Genomic DNA, 17,979 nt, shown 5'->3' on the forward strand with positions numbered 1-17,979 from the left:
CAAGGAAAGGAATAGTTTTAAAACTGCAATGGATAACAAAAGATTGTATGATGTAATGCCTTTATTATGTAATTATAAAACTAACAAATGATCATGGTAGAAAATTTGAAAAACTCCTAGACAAAAGAGAGATCAACAACATTTGGAGTAACTTTCAGAGTGTAGAGCTGTCCATGAATATTAGTGCTTTCATATTTTCCAGGACTTCCAGTAGACTCTGCTTCTTAAGAGTCTATTCATGATATTTTACTTTAATGATGTTTTCATCATGGGCACACACACACACACAAATCTGTTAAAAAAAAAAAGAAACACATGTAAATCACTGATGTTTCAGATAGCCACATGAAATAAATAGTTTTATTTATTACAAACATCAATAAACAAGATGGGGAAGGGCCTAGACATACTTTCACAGGATTTTTAGGAAAAAACAGATGTTTTCCTGAAGAAAAGTAGACTTCAGTTGTGTGATAATGGACTACAAAGATGTGACGTGCAAACATAGGTATTTGAAACTCAAATATTTTTCTCTGTAGTTCCATCAGGTCAAGCTAAGACCAATGGGTGACATGCTTCAGGAAGGCAACTATAAGGAAGTACTTTGTAGAAATTATAGCTGTTCGTATGCTGGATGACTTAACTCACCAAGTAGAGCATTCAAGATACGAGGAGTGCTCAAACAGAGGCCAGATTACCAGTACTTTTATAGCATGAATTCTTACATTGGATGAGGTGATAAAACAGATGACGTCAACTTCTAAAATCGAGATCATATTTCCCTTTGAGTCCTAACACTATGATAATATAATCTCAGTTATGGTATAAAGCAGGTAACTGATTTGAGAAGGGTACTGAGTTTGAGGACATATTGACTGATTCATTCCACAAATACTTTACTAAGGGACTATGCTAAGGGCCTGGGATCCCATGAAACAAAATGCCAGCAGAAGTGAATCTCTTTAATGAAGCAAAGTATGTGGAAGACAAATCATTAAATGCTTACTTACAGTAAAGCATGCAATGTATCCTGAAATAGGATATATAAATGACTATATGTCCAGGGCTTGCCCCAAGAGCAAGTCTTCTCTAAATGGATTCTTTTCTTTTCTCTTTCTTTACCTTGTCTTCCCCACTTATACCTCTACTCTCTGCTTCAGTGAAAGATATTTCTCCTTTCCACTTCTAGCTGAAAAAAGAACAAGTCTCGGGTGTCAATTTACTATGTAACTGTGGGTCCCTCTCTGTATTACAAAACAAGACTCAGGGGACAGTGAGTGCTACCAATTCAAATGCTAATCTCATCTGGGAACACCCTCACAGACCCACCCAGAAATAATGTTTAGCAAAATATCTGTGTATCTCAGGATATAGTTGAGAGTTGACAATTAAAATTAACCATTACATCCTGCAAACCTTAAAATATACCAATGCCTCAGTCCAACCCCCAGAAATTCATATTTAATTGGTATAAATTACAGGCTGGGCTTTAAGATTATCAAAAGCTCCCCAGGAGATTTTAATGAATCACCAAAAGTTAAGAACCATTAACATCATAGAACATTTCTTTCTTGATGAGAAATCAAAATGCTTCTCACTTTTAGCGTTGATGCCCTGGGAGAGATATTATCTTCCTCTGTAAGGTGGCTTCAGAGTATCCCACTGTACCCCATGTAGTCAGTATTTTCAAACAGGCCACTGCAAACATGTGCCTCCAAGTCTGGTCAAAGTCAATCCAAATATTTTTCCCCAATATGGTAGTAGATGGGCAGAATTTCTTTTATGATCACCACGTTGTATGGTAGGCGCAATTATTCCCATGTAGAGGGTGAACTGAGATTCAGAGAAAAATAGGGGTGCATATTGCCACAAACCTAGCAAATGTAAAAAATTAGGAAAAGGTCAAGTTTTCTGATCTGAGTTAAATAAGTAGTAGGTATCATTATTTTATTTATTCCACAGATACTACTGTCAGGGGTGAGTAGAAAAAAAGCAAATGAATAAAAATGTAGTCAGCCTATGAACGGGAAGATTAGCTAGCATCCTTCACACAAAAGACCTGATATGTATCGGCCACTAGAGAGGTTTAGTCAGCTGTATTTACAGTCCCATAAATGGAAAGAAGCATCATGACAAATGGAAATTCTATGAATCCAGGAAAAAACACATCAAATTAAATAAATAATTCACGGGCAGAGCAAAGATTACAGAGTTGGCTCTGATAACAAAGTATCTAAAAGAAGTGGTGATGTGTTTCTCCAACCACACAGGCTGCCAGTCCAGGTGCAAAGGAAAATAAATAGAACTATTATAGATCTAGTAAAAGTTAAACAGACAATAAAAACCAACAATGGAGATGAATTTTAAGTTGGTGATTCTTTGAACAATCTTCAAAAGATTTCATTTGCTCTGTTAACGCAATGTCAAGTCCATTTTAGAAATAAAAGAACGTTTTTCTGCTTGCTAGAGTTTAGACATAAATCCTCAAACTGTATTAAATCAAGATGCTTCTAGAATCAGAGCTAAAGATCATCAAGGATTCTTAAAGAACTATAGTCACTCCCTCATTTTACAGGTGAGAAAGCCAAGGTCGTAAATGACTGTGTGATGGGCTTAAAGTCCACATGATTCCCATCAATGGCTAAAACAAGATTAGAGTGCAGGTCTCCCATTTCCTCTTCACTTAATTATTCATCATTCTTTAGTCATTTTGAGCACAACTAGTGCACTGCTGTTTGAAACCTGACCTTTCCAATGGCAGTCAAAATGCCATACTTTAATAGTGCTTCCATTGTCTTTGACCAGAATATTAAATAACTGGCAATTATGTTCTGAGCTTCTTTCCAGATGAATTATATGTTAAGCTCTATTTCAATATTGATTTGTAATATACTTTAAAGCATGTTGATCTTCCTCTGGTCTCTTCTTACAGTTCTGAGCTACATGAATGCTAGAGTTCCTAAAATTTGTGATTTTCTGAATGGCCATCTCTACTGTGTCCACCAATCCAACAATAGTCACTGCTTGTTGCTAGACAGAAAAAAAAAGTTAATAAATTTACAAGTGAAATCCTGTGTTCATTTTTTTTTAATGAAAAACAGAAACCTATTTGATTTACAATCTAAACCCTAGAAGCATACATAGGGCTTAAAGAAATGTATGATTCTTCTATGGAATATTGGAGAATTCTTGTTTAATCAATGGAAGCACATCGTTAGTTTACTCAGGTCCCTAAAAAGGTGGAGGACCTCACTTAAAAGAAACAAGTGACTATCTTAGTTAATGTAAATAGAAATGCATTTCCAGCTTATTTATGGTTGTTCATTTCTATACCATACAGTGGCCTGTTTCTCAGGATATCAGTATAAAAGGCAAATTGATAGGTGAGAAGGATAAGTGGTATAATAAAAAAGTTAAAAGCATGGGCTACATGACATGGACAAGTTACTCAGCCTTTCTAATCTTCCATATGCACATCTATAAAATAGGGAACAAAACATATTACGAAGAGATATGCTTCTCCTCCCACCATGCTTTGGCCTTCACATGTTTGGGAGGCATAGGAGATCCAGTGCCTTTCCCCTCCATCCTATTCTTGGAAGAGGAATTGTTAATGTTATTGGTCAGTAACCAGAACATCTATGGAGCAATGGGTAGAATTATTACATTTGAAAGGGACAAACGTGTCACATGGTTCTGTCCCAGTAGCTCAGCTTATGATTCACAGAATAAGGCATGTTAGCTTAAGCTTGTCCCATGACCTAGTCATCTGTGATTTGGGGGCAAGAGAGTGAGAGAAGGAAAGCCTCAATTAGAATTCCAAAATGAAGTAACAGCGACTAGCTCACTAGTAATAAATAATACTTTGGTCTTTTCTGATGATCGTTTCTTGTGTATGGATCCCTTGGCAGGAAACTTAACCACCCACTTCAGAGGTCTGTTATGAAGTCCGATATGGTATAAAAAGTGCACAGTGCAGTGCCTCATACGCAATAAGCTGTCAAAGAATATTATCTAGATGACCTTGGATTTGCACTTAAATGTTTGTTATTAAATCAGTTTGCATGGGACTAGTATCCAGAGCCTCAGGATAAAGTAGATTCATGTGAGTTAATAAATGAAAAGCTCTCTGAAATTCTAGATGGCAGGTCCTGCTAACTCAGGTAAGTGGAAGCTGGTGGCTGGGCGTTCCCTCAGGACATGTGTTTTGATGGAAAGAGGACTCAGGGTGTAGAAACCAGCTTGGCAGTGGATGGTAAACCATTGCCCTGCACATGCTGCCTCCTGTTAAGCAGAAGGCTCTCATGCAAATTGCTTTCTGAATCGTTAGCTGTCGGCAAACCTCATCTCTCCTCCTGCAGCTGTTCTTTCTGATTTTGCCTGCAAACTTTTCATATTGGGCAGGCTCCCAAGCCAAACAAGTTGCCCCTCTGCAGGCTTTGTTCCTGGGGGCGAGAAGTGAACCTCACAGATAAGTCAAAGTAAGGATGCACCATGGACTAATACACACTGAAGGAACAGGCTCCTGCAAGCTAAGGTGATGATTGCCTTTGAAAGTAATTTTCATGCGGCTTCCTATGAGAATGTCAGCCAGGCTCCAGAAGTTATATGCTGCAATTTAAAAATTATCTGCCTCTGTAGACTTCTAAAGCTTCTATCAGCTAAGAAGTATCTTTTTTAAAAAAGAAAATATTTTTATACAATTTTAAAGACTACTTGCCATTTATTACAAAATATTGGCTATATTCCCCCTGTTGTATAATACATCCTGGAGCCTACTTTACACCAAATAGTTTGTACTTCCCACTTCCCAATTCCAACTCTTAAATTGCCTTTCCCCCCTCCCCCACTGGCAATTACTAGTTTGTTCTCTATATCTGTGAGTCTGCTTCTTTTATGTTATATTCACCAGTTTGTTTTATTTCTTAGATTCCACATATAAGCGATATCATACAGTATTTATCTTTCTCTGTCTGACTTGTTTCTCTTAGAATAATGCCCTCCAAGTCCATCCATGTTGCTGCAAATGGCAAAATTAATTTCATTCTTTTTTATGGCTGAGTAGTATTTATATATATATATGTATGCAAATATATAAATTTAAATTATATATATATATATATATATATATATATATATATATAAAATCTTCTTTATCCATTGATCTGTTGATGGACACTCAGGTTGTTTCCACGTCTTGGCAATCGTAAATAACGCCTCTATGATGCTGCGAACATTGGGGTGCATGTATCTTTTTGAATTATAGTTTTGTCTGGATATATGCCCAGGAGTGGGATTGCTGGATCATATGGTAATTCTATTTTTAGCTTTTGAGGGACCTCCGTACTGTTTGCCACAGTGGCTGTACCAATTTATTACATTCCCACCAGAGGAATGTGTGGGAAATCTCTGTACCTTGTGCTCAATTTTACTGTAAACCTAAAACTTAATTAATTCCCAGCAGCATTAGCAAATAAGACCATGCATTTTTTTAAAAATATTTTTTAAGGCATCGTAAATATTTGCTGAATAAAATGAGAAACTCTATCTCGATTGGGTGGATTAAATCAGCAGAAACTAAGCTTCACCTGTGATTTTAGCAGCTGAACTGGTTGAGAAATTCAAAGCAGAACAGGCACAAGTCCTCTCTGAACAAGGTAAGGTACAAGAAAAGGATGGATGTTGTAGGCAAATCATAACACTCTATCATGGCTAAATATAATATCAGGAATTAAATAACTTGAAATCATATAAAAATTTCCTTTACTCGTATGCCCCCTCCCACATAAAGTGGAAGGTGAGCACAAATGTAAATCAAGCAGGCAGCAGCTCCCACTATCTTATAAATGAAATCAAAATTTTAAAGTGTTTTCTTCAGAATCCCTTTTGCCTGGGTGCAGAAGAAAAAGTAGCTGATCAGTGCACCCAAAGGTAAAATGAAAAATAGTAAAAGAAAGTTTTTCTACATTTTTGAATTTAAAATCTGAAATACATTTCTTTAACACTCTTATTTATACCCATGTATGTACCTTAAAAACCAAAATTAAAATTAAATTGTAGTAGAGCAGAGGAGCAAAAATTTCCAGCCAATCCAAAGGTTAAGTGGTGCCTGATACACTGTTTGAATAAAGTTACGAATCCATATCCAGACTCAGCTAGAAAATTAAAGCGTGCTGTGATCACTTGGTACGAAGAGGGGTCATGGCAATTGATTTTATTTATACACACTTCCATACATAATAATTTATCAAATTTGTCCTATGCCACTTTCCATGCTTATTTAATCCTCATTTAATCTCTACCAAATGAATACTGTGAAACATGTTTAATCATTATTCCCATTTCCAAGATGTGGAAACTGAGGCAGGAAGTATGGTACATCAAAATTCAGAAAGTTTGTCACTCCAAATATCTCCAGGTCTAGCTCTTTAACCTGTATAATAGTCTTTTTCTCTTTTCCTTGCCGTGTGAACCTTTCATCTTCTCCCACTGTCAAATTCAAATGTTAACTCTAACCTCTCTTGACCTCCGCTATCCACTGAAGGATGCCTTCTGGCTTCCTAGAAAAGCTTCACCATTCTTAGCAGAGTACTTGAGATCTAGCAGGTGCTTTGTTAAGTGAATGAGTTAATAAACATATAAGACAGCATTCAAATTGCCATTTAAGGGATGGAGAAACAGGATCTGAAAGATTAAGTAACTTCCTTCATGTAAGGGGTCAAGCTGGAATTCAGATTCTGAAGCCCAAGTGATCATCCTCAGAAAAATCTAAGTTATCTTCATTGGGATAGAATATGCTCAGTCTATATCCCTCACTAGACGCTAAGGAACAAGAAGGCAGTACTAGGTACCTAATGCACTTCATTTTGGGTAAATTTTTCATTTATGCAAAAATACGTGTGTAAAGATAGACTAAAGCCTTAAGCTTTCCCTGCTGGATTCCCTGCTCAACTGTGAGTACTCCTGTGATGAAAACTCGCCTAACACACTGAATGACCTCGACCAAGCAGCTTTCCTTTACAGCCTCCATTTTCTTTTCTGTAAAATACTGTTGACAGGACATGTTCCACCTGCCTCATAGAAATGCGTTTATAAAGCACTTTGGAAAGCATGAAGCTTTCTTCAAAAGCAAGCAAGTATTTTAAATGTCATTATTATAGGACTCCTTAAAAGGAACCTTTTTATGGTGGAAAGAAACCTTAGCTTATCAATTGTGCAACTCAACCACAGAAAATTTAAGGCAGAACATGCATGACACAATAATAATTCCAAATAAATCCTTCTAATAGTTAAGTAAAGAGAAGTCAAAATTCTTCTCTGGACTATTTTGATTTCATACAAAGGGCATCCCTTTAGAAGTTATGGAAGTTCAGATACAGAGCCTCAAACTCTAGATTGCAATGCGACATTTGTTTCTGAACTTCTGCTGCCAGTCTTGCTAACAGTTCACTTGCAATGTAATATATTACTGCATTTCATTTCTAGGCAAGAACATTATTTACTCACAGGAGAAATACTTTCCTGAGGAAAGACTGTCTTTGGAAACTTTCAAGGACATTTGAGAAATGCTTCAGCCCAAGCCACAAAATTATGAGCATGCTTTTGTGCCTCTCTGTTCCCAGGGCACCATTTTTAAAAACCTTCCATTTAAGTTTATTGCAAGCATCCATCTTCCCTTTCCAGAAAAACTAGCAATTAACACAACTTCATTGATTTCCAGTTTTCCTAGGTGTCATTTCATAATGCATATATTGTAAGCAGTTCACATCATCATTTTCATCGCTTTCAACATTTTCCATGTTGTCTCCCTACCTGAATTGTGACTTTTTGTATGGAAAGTTTTATTTATCACTTGCATCTTACTTTGAATAAATCTGAAATCAACATTCAGTACTATTTAAGTATTTTTATTTTCTTCAGTATGTTTCTAACTTAGCAAACTATGGGTAAAAATGCCATGTAACAACAATATGTAATATTTACATAGAGCCCATGTAGTGAACATAGTCCTAAACTCCTACCAAATCCTCACCAGACCCTATAAAGTAGGTAGTATTAACCTTTTCATTTGATAGATGAGAAAACTGATGCATAAACTGGTTAAGTAACCTCTCTGAGGTCAGATAGCTAGTGATTACTTTCCCCATCACCGCCACTGTTTAGTTAATGCGTCCTTCCCATCTCAGTTCAAATGCCACTGACACAAAGAAGCCTTTCTTTGACCTCCTGAAAATACTGGGTCTCGTTGCTTTTACAGCATCATATGTTTATTATTCATTTCACATATTTGTGTGATTATCTAATTATATTTGAACGTATTTTTCCTAAGGGTAACTCTAGTCCAGCTGTGCTTTCCAAATTATGAAATCCGGGACTACGTGGGCTATGTCTGTTTTGCTTATTACTGTACTTTCAGTATTTGGTGCATGGTAAGTATTCAGGAAATGTGCTGGATGGATGAATACAGGACTTTGTAAGAACAAATAAATAAATGACTGGATCAATAAATTTGGTTGATCATAACATAAACAACAGTGCCATGTTAAAATTTTTCTCTGGGTCTATACACAAACTCTTCTCAGACAGGGTTCCTGTTTGCTGTCTACACCGCCAGTTGGAAGAGAAAAAAGCCAATCAAGGTCTGACTGTCATTATGTGTACAGGCTGAAGCTGATGCATTAGGTTGAGAGACAGGGTGATTTAGGAATAATTTTACTTCTGGCTGAACTATATACAGAACCAAGTCTTATGTAATAAAAAAAAATCTACTTTTAATATGTTTGTGTGAAGAATGAAATAGGAGCATCAAGCCCATTAATTGTGATATTTAATTATATCGTCCCATTTCCACATTCATTTCCATGAATTTGGATGCCTTTAGGTCAAGCTAACCCAAGCATTTACACCACCATGATAAATAGTGAAATATCAATGGACACACAGAAAGAAAATTTCCCAAATTTAGCAGAGAACACATTAGCATGAACTTGTAAATTTAACATTCAAGTTCATTGGTGCGCAGAGAACCAAGTGACTTTTGTTAAAGTAGGAAACTTTATGACTATGTGAGGAGATGAACATTGACAAAATGCTCCCTATTTTAAAACCAGGACATTAGAAATATTTTAATGAATTTATTTTTTTGCATATCTGCCATCTAGGTGACAGTAAAACTCAATATTTATACATCAGATTTTTAAAACATTGTGCATATATACTGTATACTGCTACAGAATATAAGTTGCCCCAAAATCTCCAAGATACAATATGGAATCAAACAAACAAACAGAATGACAAGAAAAACCAACTGTAATATTTTGACACCTCTTAATTATTAAATAATTATGTTTCGAGAAATAGAAGTTAAAAAATTGTGCTCTGAAGAGTATTTAAAATATGAATGAACCTTCAAGATGGCAGAGGAGTAAGACGTGGAGATCACCTTCCTCTCCACAAATACATCAGAAATACATCTACATGTGGAACAACTACAGAACACCTACTGAACACTGGCAGAAGACCTCAGACTTCCCAAAAGGCAAGAAACTCCCCACGTACTTGGGTAGGGCAAAAGAAAAAAGAAAAAACAGACAAAAGAATAGGGATGGGACCTGCACCTTTGGGAGGGAGCTGTGAAGGAGGAAAAGTTTACACACTATGAAGACCCTTCACTGGTAGAGACAGGGAGCAGTGGGTGGGGGGAAGCTTTGGAGACACGGAGGAGAGCACAGCAACAGGGGTGCGAAAGGCAAAGCGGAGAGCATCCCGCACAGATCGGTGCTGACCAGCACTCACCAGCCTCAGAGGCTTCTCTGCTCACCTGCCAGGGCAGGTGGGGGCTGGGAGCTAAGGCTCGGGCTTCAGAGGTGAGATCCCAGGTAGAGGACTGGGGTTGGCTGCGTGAACACAGCCTGAAGGGGGCTAGTGTGCCACAGCTATCTGGGAGGGAGTCCAGGAAAATGTCTGGATCTGCCTAAGAGGCAAGACACCACTGTTTCGGGGTGCACAAGAAGAGGGGATTAATAAAGCACTGCCGAAACGAGCTCCAGAGATGGGCGCGAGCCGCGGCTATCAGCGCGGACCCCAGAAACAGGCATAAGATGCTAAGGGTGCTGCTGCAGCCACCAAGAATCCTGTGTGAAAGCACAAGCCACTGTCCACACTTCCCCTCCCGGGAGCCTTTGCAGCCCGCCATTGCCAGGGTCCCGAATTCCAGGGACAACTTCCGCGGGAGAACGCACGGCGTGCCTCAGGCTGGTGCAACATCACGCTGGCCTCTGCTGCGGCAGGCTCGCCCCGCACTCCGTACCCCACCCTGCCCCCGGCCTGAGTGAGCCAGAGCCCCCGAAGCAGCTGCTCCTTTAACCCTGTACTGTCTGGGTGAAGAAAAGACGCCCTCAGGTGACCTACACGCAGAGGCGGGGCCAAATCCAAAGCTGAGCCCCAGGAGCTGTGCGAACAAAGAAGAAAAAGGGAAATCTATCCCAGCAGTGGAATACCTGAATAGACAATGAATCATCCCAAAATTGAGGCGGTGGACGTTCTGTGATTTTTGTCTGTATAGCTTTGCTTATACCATTTGTCCTATGGTTCTGTCTGTACGTCTTTTGTTTTTTTGCTTTTTAGTATAGTTTATAGGGCTTGTTATCATTGGTGGACTTCTTTTTTGGTTTGGTTGCTCTCTTCTTTCTTTCTTTTTTAAATTACTTTTTAATTTTTAAAAATTTTTAATATTTTTTATTTTTTATTTTAATAACTTTATTTTATTTATTTTTTACTTTCTTTCTTTTTTTCTCCCTTTTGTTCTGAGCCGTGTGGCTGACAGGGTCTGGGTGCTCTGAAGGGTGTCAGGCCTGTGCCTCTGAGGCAGGAGAGCCAAGTTCAGGACATTGGTCCACGAGAGACCCCCCCGGCACCACGTAATATCAAAAGGCGAAAGCTCTCCCAGAGATCTCCATCTAAACGCTAACACCCAGCTCCACTCAACGACCAGCAAGCTACAGTGCTGGAAACCCTATGCCAAACAACTAGCAAGAGAGGAACATAACTCCATCCATTAGCACACAGGCTGCCTAAAATCATAATAAGGTCACAGACACCCCAAAACACACCACAGGATGCGGTCCTGCCCACCTGAAAGACAAGATGCAGCCTCATCCACCAGAACACAGGCACCACTCCCATCCACCAGGAAGCCTACACAACCCACTGAACCTACCTTAGCCATTGGGGGCAGACACCAAAAACAGCAGGAACTACGAACCTGCAGCCTGCAAAAAGGAGACCCCAAACACAGTAAGTTAAGTAAAATGAGAATACAGGGAAATACACAGCAGATGAAGGAACAAGGAAAAAACCCACCAGACCAAACAAATGAGGAGGAAATAGGCAGTCCACCTGAAAAAGAACTCAGAGTAATCATAGTAAAGATGAGCCAAAAGCTTGGAAACAGAATGGAGAAAATACAATAAACGCTTAACAAGGACCTAGAAGAACTAAGGAGCAAACAAATAATGATGAAGAACACAATAAATGAAATTAAAAATTCTCTGTAAGGAATCAATAGCAGAATAACTGAGGCAGAAGAACAGAAAAGTGACCTGGAAGATAAAATAGTAGAAATAACTACTGCAGAGCAGAATAAAGAAAAAAGAATAAAAAGAATTGAGGACAGTCTCAGAGACCTCTGGGACAACACTAAACACACCAACAGTAGAATTATAGGGGTCGCAGAAGACGAAGAGAAAAAGAAAGGGACTGAGAAAATATTTGAGGAGAATACAGTTGGAAACTTCCCTTATATGGGAAAGGAAATAGGCAATCAAGTCCAGGAAGCACAGACAGTGCCATACAGGAAATATCCAAGGAGAAACATGCCAAGACACATATTAATCAAACTATCAAAAATTAAATACAAAGAACAAACATTAAAAGCAGCAAGGGAAAACAACAAATAACATACAAGGGAATCCCCATAAGGTTAACAACTGACCTTTCAGCAGAAACTCTGCAAGCCAGAAGGGAGTGGCAAGACATATTCAAAGTGATGAAAGGGAAAAACCTACAACCAAGATAATTCTACCCAGCAAGGATCTCATTCAGATTCGACGGAGAAATTAAAACCTTTACAGACAAGCCAAGGCTAAGAGAATTCAGCACCACAAAACCAGCTTTACTACAAATGCTAAAGGAAATTCTCTAGATAGGAAACACAAGAGAAGGAAAAAACCTCCAATAACAAACCCAAAAGAATTAAGAAAATGGGAATAGGAACATACATATCAATAACTACCTTAATGTAAATGAATTAAATGCTCCAACCAAAGGACATAGACTGGCTGAATGGACAGAAAAACAAGACCCCTATATATGCTGTCTACAAAGGAACCACTTCAGACACATACTAGGGACACATACAGACTGAAAGTGAGGGGATGGAAAAAGATATTCCATGCAAATGGATATCAAAAGAAAGCTGGAATAGCAATTCTCGTATCAGACAAAATAGACTTTAAAATAAAGACTATTACAAGAGACAAAGAAGGACACTACATAATGATCAAGGGATTGATCCAAGAAGAAGATATAACAATTGTAAATATTTACGCACCTAAAACAGGAGCACCTCAATACATAAGGCAAATGCTAACAGCCATAGAAGGGGAAATCAACAGTAACACAATCATAGGAGGGGATTTTAACACCCCACTTTCACCAAAGGACAGATCATCCAAAATGAAAATAAATAAGGAAACACAAGCTTTAAATGACACATTAAACAAGATGGACTTAATTGATATTTATAGAACATTCCATCCATAAAGAACAGAATACAGTTTCTTCTCAAGTGCTCATGGAACATTCTCCAGGATAGATCATATATTGACTTGTCACAAGTCAAGCCCTGGTAAATGTACGAAAATTAAAATCGTATCAAGTACCTATTCTGACCATAATGCTACAAGACTAGATATCAATTACAGGAAAAAAACTGTAAAAAATACAAAAACATGGAGGCTAAACAATATGTTACTAAATTACAAAGAGATCACTGAAGAAATCAAAAAATACCTAGAAACGAATGACAATGAAAACACGATGACGCAAAACCTACGTGATGCTGCAAAAGCAGTTGTAAGAGGGCAGTTTATAGCAATACAAGCCTACCTCAAGAAGGAAGAAACAACTCAAATAAACAATCTAACCTTACACTTAAAGCAAATAGGGAAAGAAGAACAAAAAAAACCCCAAAGTTAGCAGAAGGAAAGAAATCATAAAAATCATATCAGAAATAAATGAAAAACAAATGAAGGAAATGAGAGCAAAAAATCAATAAAACTAAAAGCTGGTTCTTTGAGAAGATAAACAAAATTGATAAACCATTAGCCAGACTCATTAAGAAAAAAAGGAAGACGACTCAAATCAATAGAATTAGAAACTGAAAAAGGAGAAGTAACAACAGACACTGCAGAAATACAACGGATCATGAGAGATCACTACAAGCAACGCTATGCCAATAAAATGGACAACCTGGAAGAAACACACAAATTCTTAGAAATGCACAACCTTCTGAGACTGAACCAGGAAGAAATAGAAAATATAAAGACACCAATCAGAAGCACTGAAATAGAGACTGTGATTAAAAATCTTCCAACAAACAAAAGCCCAGGACCAGATGGTTTCACAGGCGAGTTCTAGCAAACATTTAGAGAAGAGCTAACACCTATCCTTCTCAAACTCTTCCAAAATATAGCAGAGGGAGAAACATTCCCAAACTCATTCTACAAGGCCACCATCACCCTGACACCAAAACCAGACAAAGATGTCACAAAGAAAGAAAACTACAGACCAATATCACTGATGAACATAGATGCAAAAATCCTCAACAAAATACCAGCAAACAGAATCCAACAGCACATTAAAAGGATCCTACACCATGATCAAGTGGGGTTTATCCCAGGAATGAAAGCATTCTTCAATATATGCAAATCAATCAATGTGATAAACCATATTAACAAATAGAAGGAGAAAAACCCTATGATCATCTGAATAGATGCAGGAAAAGCTTTCCACAAAATTCAACACCCATTTACGATAAAAACCCTCCAGAAAGTAGGCATAGAGGGAACTTGCCTCAACATAATAAAGGCCATATATGACAAACCCAGAGCCAACACCGTTTTCAATGGTGAAAAACTGAAACCATTTCCTCTAAGATGAGGAACAAGACAAGGTTGTTCACTCTCACCACTATTATTCAACATAGTTTTGGAAGTTCTAGCCACAGAAATCAGAGAAGAAAAAGAAATAAAAGGAATCCGAATTGGAAAAGAAGAAGTAAAGCTGTCACTGTTTGCAGATGACATGATACTATACATAGAGAATCCTAAAGATGCTACCAGAACACTACTAGAGCTAATCAATGAATTTGGTTATATAGCAGGATACAAAATAAATGAACAGAAATCTCTTGCATTCCTATACACTAATAATGAAAAATCTGAAACACAAATTAAGGAAACACTCCCACTTAACACTGCAACAAAAAGAATAAAATACCTAGGAATAAACCTACCTAAGGAGACAAAAGACCTTTATGCAGAAAACGGTAAGACACTGAGGAAAGAAATTAAACATGATACAAACAGATGGAGAGATATACCATGTTCTTGGATTGGAAGAATCAACATTGTGAAAATGGCAATACTACCCACAGCAATCTACAGATTCAATGCAATACCTATCCAACTACCAATGGCATTTTTCACAGAATTAGAACAAAAAATTTCACAATTTGTATGGAAACACAAAAGACCCTGAATACCCAAAGCAATCTTGAGAAAGAAAAACAGAGCTAGAGGAATTACGCTCCCAGGCCTCAGACTATATTACAAAGGTACACTAACCAAGACAGTATGGTACTGGCACAAAGACAGAAATATACATCAATGGAACAGGATAGAAAGCCCAGAGAGAAACCCACGCACATATGGTCACCTTATTTTTCATAAAGGAGGCAAGAATATACAATGGAGAAAAGACAGCCTCTTCAATAATGGTGCTGGGAAAACTGGACAGCTACATTTAAAAGAATGAAATTAGAACACTCCCTAACACCATACACAAAAATAAACTCCAAATGGATTAAAGACCTAAATGTAAGACCAGATGCTATAAAACTCTTAGAGGAAAACATAGGCAGAACACTCTATGACATAAATCACAGCAAGATCCTTTTTGACCCACCTCCTAGAGAAATGGAAATAAAAACAAAAATAAACAAATGGGACCTAATGAAACTTCAAAGCTTTTGCACAGCAAAGGAAACCATAAACAAGATGAAAAGACAATCCTGAGAATGGGAGAAAATATTTGCAAATGAAGAAACTGACAAAGGATTAATCTCAAAATATACAAGCAGCTCATGCAGCTCAACATCAAAAAAACAAACAAGCCAATCCCAAAATGGGCAGAAGCCCTAAACAGACATTTCTCCAAAGAAAATATACAGATTGACAACAAACCCATGAAAGGATGTTCAACATCACTAATCATTAGAGAAATGCAAATCAAAAGTGCAATGAGGTATCACCTCACACCGGTCAGAATGGCCATCATCAAAAAAATCTACAAACAATAAATGCTGGAGAGGGTGTGGAGAAAAGGGAACACTCTTGTACTGTTGGTGGAAATGTAAATTGATACAGTCACTATGGAGAACCGTATGTCGGGTCCTTAAAAAACTAAAAATAGGACTACCATACGACCCAGCAATCCCACTGCTGGGCATATACCCTGAAAAATCATCATTCAAAAAGAGACATGTACCACAATGTTCTTTGAAGCTCTATTTACAATAGCCAGGACATGGAAGCATCCTAAGTGTCCAGCGACAGATGAATGGATAATGAAGATGTGGCACATATATACAATGGAATATTACTCAGCTGTAAAAAGAAACGAAATTGAGTTATTCATGGTGAGGTGGATGGACCTAGAGTCTGTCATACAAAGTGAAGTAAGTCAGAAAGAGAAAAACAAATCCCATATGCTAACACATATATATGGAATCTAAGAAAAAAAAAAAAGAAAGAAAAAATGGTTCTGAAGAACCTAGGTGCAGGACAGGAATAAATACGCAGACATAGAGAATGGACTTGAGGACACGCGGAGGGGGAAGGGTAAGCTGGGACAAAGAGAGAGTGGCATGGACATATATACACTACCAAATGTAAAATAGACAGCTAGTGGGAAGTAGCCACATAGCACAGGGAGATCAGCTCAGTGCTTTGTGACCACCTAGAGGGGTGGGATTGGGAGGGTGGGAGGGAGACGCAAGAGGGAGGAGATGTGGGGATATATGTATATGTATAGCTGATTCACTTTGTTATAAAGCAGAAACTAACACACCATTGTAAAGCAATTATACTCCAATAAAGATATTTAAAAATAATAAATAAATAAAATGTGAATGACTGTTTTACATGTGATTCATCCCAAAATCATAAAAGTGCAATTCTCCATTGTATATGTTTAAGAATATATTCATGATGCTAAGGTCCTCATATGACTGTGGCTTTGGTCTTGAAACATGTAGAAATTTTTTCTTGAATTTCTATCAAACACAACTACCCAGCTGCCATTAACAAGTGATGTGCAAAGTCAGAGAGGGTCAACGCTTGTAGGATTAGGTAGGATTAGGGAAAATTTTCTCCATTCTGTGAAGTGTCAACGTCATTTATTGAACACCCACTAAATGTAAAACAGGGCAGGATACTAAAATACTGAAAAAATGGACAACATATACTTTAAGTCTTCAAAGAGGTGATACTGACATTAAAACATGTGAAAATAACCAACAAAATGAAGAGTGCTATACTATCATTTTAGATAACAAATATGTGAGTTAAAATACATTTCTATGTGATCAAATATAAGCTGTTATTATTAAGGATTGACAACTATATTTGTATTGAGGAGAACTGTATTGAAGCAGCCTATGAACTTATTAATGGTTTATTGATTGATTGACTCATAGATCTTGGAAAGCAAAAATTTTCTTAAGGTCAAGTTGTAAAGGTAGGAAAGTAAAGACCATGTAGGATTTAGGATTGTGAAGAATTTGAAAGACTTCCTAGGCAGATGAAATAGGAATATATTGGAATATAAGGAAAAGAACTTGTACTCCAGATAAGTGAATGCAGTTGGGTGAATGGATATTTGCTGTATGAAAGAAGTGGGGAGAACTACTGGAACTGGATTTTGGTGGATTAGAGTATGAGTATCTTGAATGCCAAGCTAGGGGACTGAGATTCCATCTGGCAGGCTGTTTTTGAAGGATGGCATGCCCAGGAAGCCAGGGCTGAGTAGTTCATTGCTAGTCATAGTCAGGGACTCAATCATTCAGCCTGGTTGTCTGATTTTTCTACTGCAGGAAATTCATCTGAAGAAAGGTTGGGTGGAAGACTGTGACGGGCTGAAGACCACTTATCCTTACCCTTACTACTAAAATCACTAAAATGCTAAACCTTTAATGGAACAGCCTTCTGGCTTGACTAGGAACACTACTTCACAAAGAAAGGATGAAACCAAAAGGTTTATCCAACTCAGACCTAGAAGTGGGGAGAATGGTGGGAAGGCTGCAAATAGTCAATCATTTAATACTGAATGGAGAATTAAGTACTCTAGAACTAACCTTTGGAGAAAAGTAAGAACAGAAAAGATAAGATTTGAAACACTCATTATTATTCCTGTTTTCATATAACAGAGTTTCTTGTCATCCAACTATTCGTTATCTACATCCTAATTTTAAGGTGTCTATAGATTCCAGCCCTTCTAAGTCAGCAAACTGCTCATCCTGTTTCAGAAAATTACTCACTGATGGATTCATAACATAAACATAATACCGTATAATAGAAATAAAATTCAAATCAACTTTAAAGTGAAATTCTGAATTTTAAAGATATAATATCATGAAGC

General features: G+C 37.6%; 1 protein-coding gene across 11 annotated transcripts in view; it reads right to left on the reverse strand.

Moving 5' to 3' along the window:
• The window catches only part of LOC307175753 (metabotropic glutamate receptor 7-like), a 67,323-nt gene continuing 49,344 nt past the window's right edge, over positions 1-17,979 (reverse strand). For 4 of the 11 annotated variants that reach the window (XM_079901220.1, XM_079901218.1, XM_079901216.1 and 1 more), the window contains 2 exons: positions 1,599-1,874; positions 1-292 (listed from right to left, as the gene is read on the reverse strand). The gene's annotated coding sequence lies outside the window, so the exon portion shown is untranslated. Of the gene's footprint in view, positions 293-476; positions 1,190-1,598; positions 1,875-11,218; positions 11,271-17,979 lie in introns of those variants that run through there. The other 7 variants (XM_079901222.1, XM_079901221.1, XM_079901217.1 and 4 more) reach the window with 4 other exon arrangements.

The sequence above is a fragment of the Stenella coeruleoalba genome (genome assembly GCF_951394435.1).
Source record: "Stenella coeruleoalba genome assembly, chromosome: 17".
NCBI classification, from domain to species: domain Eukaryota; kingdom Metazoa; phylum Chordata; class Mammalia; order Artiodactyla; family Delphinidae; genus Stenella; species Stenella coeruleoalba.